We start from the raw sequence: 6,000 nt of genomic DNA on the forward strand, positions 1-6,000 counted from the left end.
GTTTAAGGAAAAAAAAAGATCTATTCATATTTCAAATACTATGTCTCTGGATTTCTGCTCTGTAGAAAAAACCCCCAAGTTTTCCTTGGCTTTACGTAAGGCAGCAGAACATCCACACCGTGTGCCCCAGCCTTTGCAGCAGGCGATGAATGTATGCTAAGCCACTGCTCCTGTGTGGTGCTGTCTGTAAAGGTCAGGGCAATTTTCGGAATTCCTCATGTAAAGCATTTGCAAATTAAACAAGATTTATCTCCACAACTGCACAGTCACAGGAGGAGGGGCCACAGATGCAAGTTACCATGAAGGCCTTCCTCTGAAAAACCAAGTCTTCCCTGAGTGCTTCAGCAGCATAGGGAGGGGAAGGAAACCATGGTCAGTGGGGCAGGAGAGCGAGCTGGCTGATGTCATTGTAGGCTGCCCTCTCTAACTGTGAAAGGCTGTGATCGGAGAATGTTGATGAGGCTAGCATTGCACTGTCTTCCAGAAGTGTAAGGAGGGTCTGCAGAATGACTGGCCATGAATGGCTTGGCAGACAATGGAGAGGGAGACTATTTCCGAAGAACTGGATGGAGGGGAAATGACTAAGAGGGATTTACCAGGACAGCTTGTGCCTGGCCCATTGGTGCCTGATTGCCTTTTCTGAAGAGATGACAGACTCTGTGGAGAACAGAAGACCACTGGATGTTGGACAACTTGACTTTAGCAAGGCCTTCAGCATGGTGTACTTGGTGCCCAAGTGGTGAGCTATGGATCAGTGGGCTCTGAGGGTTGTCTTCAGTGGTCTGAAGTCCCATGGTTGGCAGGTGAGCAGCGGTGTCCCTGGGGGGCAATGCTAAGGCAAGGCAATTTAAGATCTTTCTTAAGCTGGATGAGGGGATGGCAAGACCAGGACAACTCTGGAGATGGGACCAAAGTGGGAGAGCGGTGTATATGCTGGACAGGAGGGCCACCCTTTGGAGGGACCTTGGCAGGCTGGAGGAATGGAGTACAGCAGGGGCAAAGGCCGAGTCCTGCCCCTGGCTGGGAGGAGCCTGGAAGTGGTGCAGGATGGGGCCCATGGGCTGGGGAACAGTGGGAGCCCCAGTGGGCAGCAAGGGGGACCGTGAGCAGCACTGACAGCTTGATCCTGTTCCCCAGCTGATCAGTATTCAAGGAGCACACACACGTGTGTTTGCATAGATAGTTTATCCAACACCTAGCCCAAATCCCAGTGGCCTCCCCTGCTACTGGCACCCAGACAGGGGAACCCCAGAGGTTTGCAGCCATGCTCCAGTTGCTGGTATCCAGACCTCTTATCTTACTGGTGAGTCCAGTTTGAAGTTCATTGGTGTTCACACATACCTACTAAGAGTAAAGACTGCATTCAAAAGAAGAAAGAAGTAGGATTTAATGAGAGGATGGGGCACACAGCGACAATGAAGTGAAGGGCTTCATCAGAGAAATATACTGACTGGCAACCTGTTTATACTCAACCATCCCTTTTTATCTACTTTTTCCTCTGCTTTCTCATATTTGTTCCTCCCTGAGCCATCTTGATCCTTCTTTTTCCCCTCCTTTGGTCCTTTCCTAAGCATCACATAATGTCTTACATGTCCCATCAATCCCCTTAAAAACGTCCCGTTAGTTTTACAGAATCCCCAAGTGCTCTTCCCCAAGTGTGCATCCTGTAATGAATCCTGTGCTCCTTCAGGCAGTAAGCTCCTTCAGTTTGCAAGGTCTTCCAGGAGAGGAGTTTCTTTGGTTGACTAATCCTGGTGGGCTCACACCAGGGACAATTGTCTAGTGAGTGATTAGATTATCATCTAAATAAATTACTATGAATTACTGATTAGGCGATTAGGTTAGTGGAGATACTCAGCATGTCCTTGTTCATCTGACCCTCTCCAGACCTTTGTCTTAACCATGAATAGTCTTTAATCACATAAATTCACAATGATTAGTGCCTTGTTTTGGCCTGGGGATGAGAAATTGTCAGGGAGCCCTTTTGGCTCCCGGGAGGGAGGGCATGGAGGCAACGGAGGTAGACACTTCTCAGGAGGGCACAGCAACAGCCCCAAAGGCAACAGGCACAAGTTGCAGTACGGGACATTGCCAGGAGGTCAAAGAACCTTTTCTCCTCTGGGTGTTTACAGTCTGGGATGGGGCCCAGACCTCCACCCTTGGAGATCGTCCCACCTTGCAGCAACCTCATTTAGCTGGCCCTATTGTGGGCTGGAGGTTGTATTGGGTAAGCTCCAGAGATCTCTTCCAGCCAACATTTTTCAAGGATTCTGTCATTTTGTTATGTTTAAAGTTGACCTTGCTGTTTTTTACTGACCGTTTCACAGGCTATTTCCTGAAATCAAAGAGCTTTCTCATGGATTTCATAACAAAAATTAAAAAAATTAACCAACAGGAAATAAAACAACCATGCCACTAGTTTTTTCAAGAGATAAACATCGCAGCTGAAAATTGTTGTTAATTTTGGTTTTATTTTATGTAGCCGTGTATTGATACATTAGATACAAGAAGTAAGTGTCACTGGAAGGAGAGGTTTAATCATAGAATCATAGAATCATTAAGGTTGGAAAAGACCTCTAAGATCATCTGGTCCAACTGTCAACCCAACACCTCCGTGCCTACTAAACCATGTTCTGAAGTGCCACATCTACATGTTTTTTGAACGCCTCCAGGGATGGTGACTCCACCACCTCTCTGGGGAGCCTGTTCCAATGCTTGACCACCCTTTCAGTAAAGACATTTTTCCTAATATCCAAGCTAAACCTCTCCTGACACAACTTGAGGCCATTTCCTCTCATCCTATCACTAGTTACTTGGGAGAAGAGCCTGACCCCCACCTCTCTACAACCTCCTTTCAGGTAGTTGTAGAGAGCAATAAGGTCTCCTCTCAGCCTCCTTTTCTCCAGGCTAAACAACCCCAGTTCCCTCAGCTGCTCCTCATAAGACTTCTGCTCTAGACCCTTCACCAGCTTCGTTGCTGTTCTCTGGACACGCTCCAGCACCTCAATGTCTCTCTTGTGGTGAGGGGCCCAAAACTGAACACAGTATTCGAGGTGCGGCCTCACCAGGGCCGAGTACAGGGGCACGATCAGTTCCCTGGTCCTGCTGGCCACACTATTCCTCATACAAGCCAGGATGCTGTTGGCTTTCTTGGCCACTTGGGCAGACTGCCAGCTCATGTTCAGCCATCTGCCCTTAGCCATGCCAGCCTCAGTGCCTCTGTAGCTTGAGGATTCCCAGATTTGATCACAAAGGGTCCTATTTTGCCATTGCTTCTGTTATGATTCAGGTAATTCCCCAAAAGGTTCAGCTTGCCTATCAGGCCTGAAGTGAAAGTTGTGACCGTGCTGTGATTTCTGCAGGCCCATGCCAGATACATTTAGTAGGACACGTACACAGAGGTGACTTACTTTCTGAAGTTGTTTTTCTGGCTTCAGACTGAGAACTAGGCCTGTGAACATTAATTCCTGCATTTTGCCTGATGGGGGACATCGGTTCATCCCAAAGGACCTGTTATCTCCCAACATTTGGTAAAAAGCTTGGGTTGCTATGAGGAGTAGCCCTGTTCCTTCAGCAGCTCTCTCCCTCACTCTGTAACACTGTTGTGCTCCCCACTGGCAGGGTGTTGAGGACACATTTTCAGCATGATACTAGCTTAAGTTGTAACTGAAGTTCGACCCGTAGCTCAAAGCACAGCCTTTTTGTATGATGTTGTTGTCAACTTAAGAATGAGGGTGCTAGCCTCTGGAGATGGGCTTCAGCATAACGCTTAGTCTCAAGACTGACTATACATGGTAAAACTTTCATCACCTATGCCTTTTTTATGCCTCTGATTTTACCACTGCAGTGTGTTATTTTTGGTGATGTCTACTGCAAAGACCACTGGTGATGCAGAACATGACACAGCACAGCTCACACAGCAAATGTGCACCCAGTACTGCATGGTTGGTGTATTGGTCACCAGCAGGAAGACATGAGGTTCAAAACACTTGAAATCCCCTGCAGCTGTTACCCCGAGAGCTGGTTATATCTGGTGAGATAGAAAGACTTGAGCTGAACTTTTCCTGATACAAAAAAAGAAAGTTGCTTGAAGAATGCTGTCTTTGGAGGCTGTAGGACTTCCCAGTGGGTCAAAACAGCCCTAGCTGGTCCCAAGCTTTTGCCGAGCTGCAAAAGCTGTTTGTATGAGGTGGTTTCCCTGAAAAAGTTGAGTCTGTGGCCACAGAGATGGCACTGGAGAGTGGTGTAGTGTCTGCAGTTGTTTAGGCTTGCTGGTTTAGCACAAGTTAGTTCGTCACCATTTGTGTACAGCAGTTGCTGAATAGAGTTGGTCTGTAGATCCTTTGGGTGGCTGGGCACAAGATCAAATTAAAGAAAACATGCCGCTGAATCATACCTGGGGCCATGGGAATCAACATCCTATTCTCTGAAAGTGAGCTTTAAAAGGGAAAGTGACAGACCCACTGGCCCCAGTTCTGCCTCGGTCCCTGCATGTAGTGCTTCCTACAGTCGGCTGTAGACTACCGGAGGTGCTTGACTGATGAGAAACGCAAGGCATGAGGACAGAAGGGAAGTTTTTGGGCAACATTTGTATGTATTGTGGGTGGCTTTTTGTTTTGAAGAAATGCTTAAAAAGAGACTAACATGACTGGTGCAGCTCTCTTGGCTGGAGTCAACAGCCCAGAGCAGCAGCTTAGGAGTGGGTGAGCAGCCTCTTGCATTTTGGCCGCACATGAACTCCCTCTGCACGTCACTGCTCAGGACTTTTGGCAGTAGCACTGAAAGCCTGGTTCCTCCACAAAAGTCATGCTGGAGGTGCTTGTCAGTGGAGGATGGTCCTTGGAAGGTCCCCTTTCACAACTGGAACACAGGAGACAACAACTGGGACACAAGAGACAGCTGCTGAGGAAAGGCAGAGGCCTGTTAGAGAGGACTGCCACAGCTGGAGATGCAGTTATGACTGGGTTTTTGCTGTCTGCAGCTCTGCCAGTGACATGTTTGTGGGGATGTGAACACCTCCTTTTTGCTGTGGGTGTTGACAGAAAGTGTCCAGTGTTGCCTGTTTAATCCTGCTAGGCAGTATGCCACAGCACAGAAATCCTAGGCTTCCCTCCTGCTTTCCCATAAACTTACTGGGGTAGCCTGTGGAGATACGCCCTGGGAGGTAAACACATGCATAGTGCCGAGGAGACCGCAGCACTGCACTTCGTGTAGGCACTTGCACCAAGGTGCCTGCATGTGATAAATCCTTTGTTGAACAGCAGCGTGAGACAGCTTTGGTTTACAAAGCACAGCCTGATGTGTGAAGCATGCTAAAGATTAATATGTGGGGAACCACTCTCCTCTCACCTATTTCTCCTCTCACCTATGTGGCCTCCTAGAAGCAGGTCCTTGCGGGTGGTTAGGAGCTCCACAGTCTTCAGGTCTGGGTAAACAGAGGGGAGTCTGGGGAAGACCTCTGAGGGCGCTGGTGCTCCATCCTGAGGCTTTCGGTAGAGGGCTGAGATGACTCCCAGGTGGGATGGGAAGAGCACTTCAGGGAAGGTAGAGCTGTGGTGAGGGATGTACAGGGGCAAAACAAAATAAGAGTTACTGGAGGCAACTGGGAGGAATTTTCCTCTTGTGGGGTAGTTTCTGCAGGGTGGGCAGGGCCAGGGGAGAGTGCTGTAAATCCTGTCTGCCCTTGTAACACATGCAGCAGCTCTGAGCAAGCCAAAATGAAGCCATTTTATGAAAACCCCAGAGGGAAAAAAAACCCCACAAAATCAAGAGAGTTGTCTGACTGGGAGCGATAGTTCACCTACACATAAGCTCACAATAGTTGACTTCCAGTATGCATTCATCTCAACATCCTACTCAGAGAAAGAGTTTTACTGGTGGGGGAGAAAAGGGACATAAAGAAACAAAATGTGTGTGACCTTATTCGTACTGCTGACCTGATTCAACCAAACCTGGAGCAAAGCAGAGGTCTTTGGATAACTGGAGTTCCCACACCTCTCT

This window comes from Ciconia boyciana, chromosome 4 (assembly GCF_034638445.1).
Source record: "Ciconia boyciana chromosome 4, ASM3463844v1, whole genome shotgun sequence".
Classification (NCBI taxonomy): Eukaryota; Metazoa; Chordata; class Aves; order Ciconiiformes; family Ciconiidae; genus Ciconia; species Ciconia boyciana.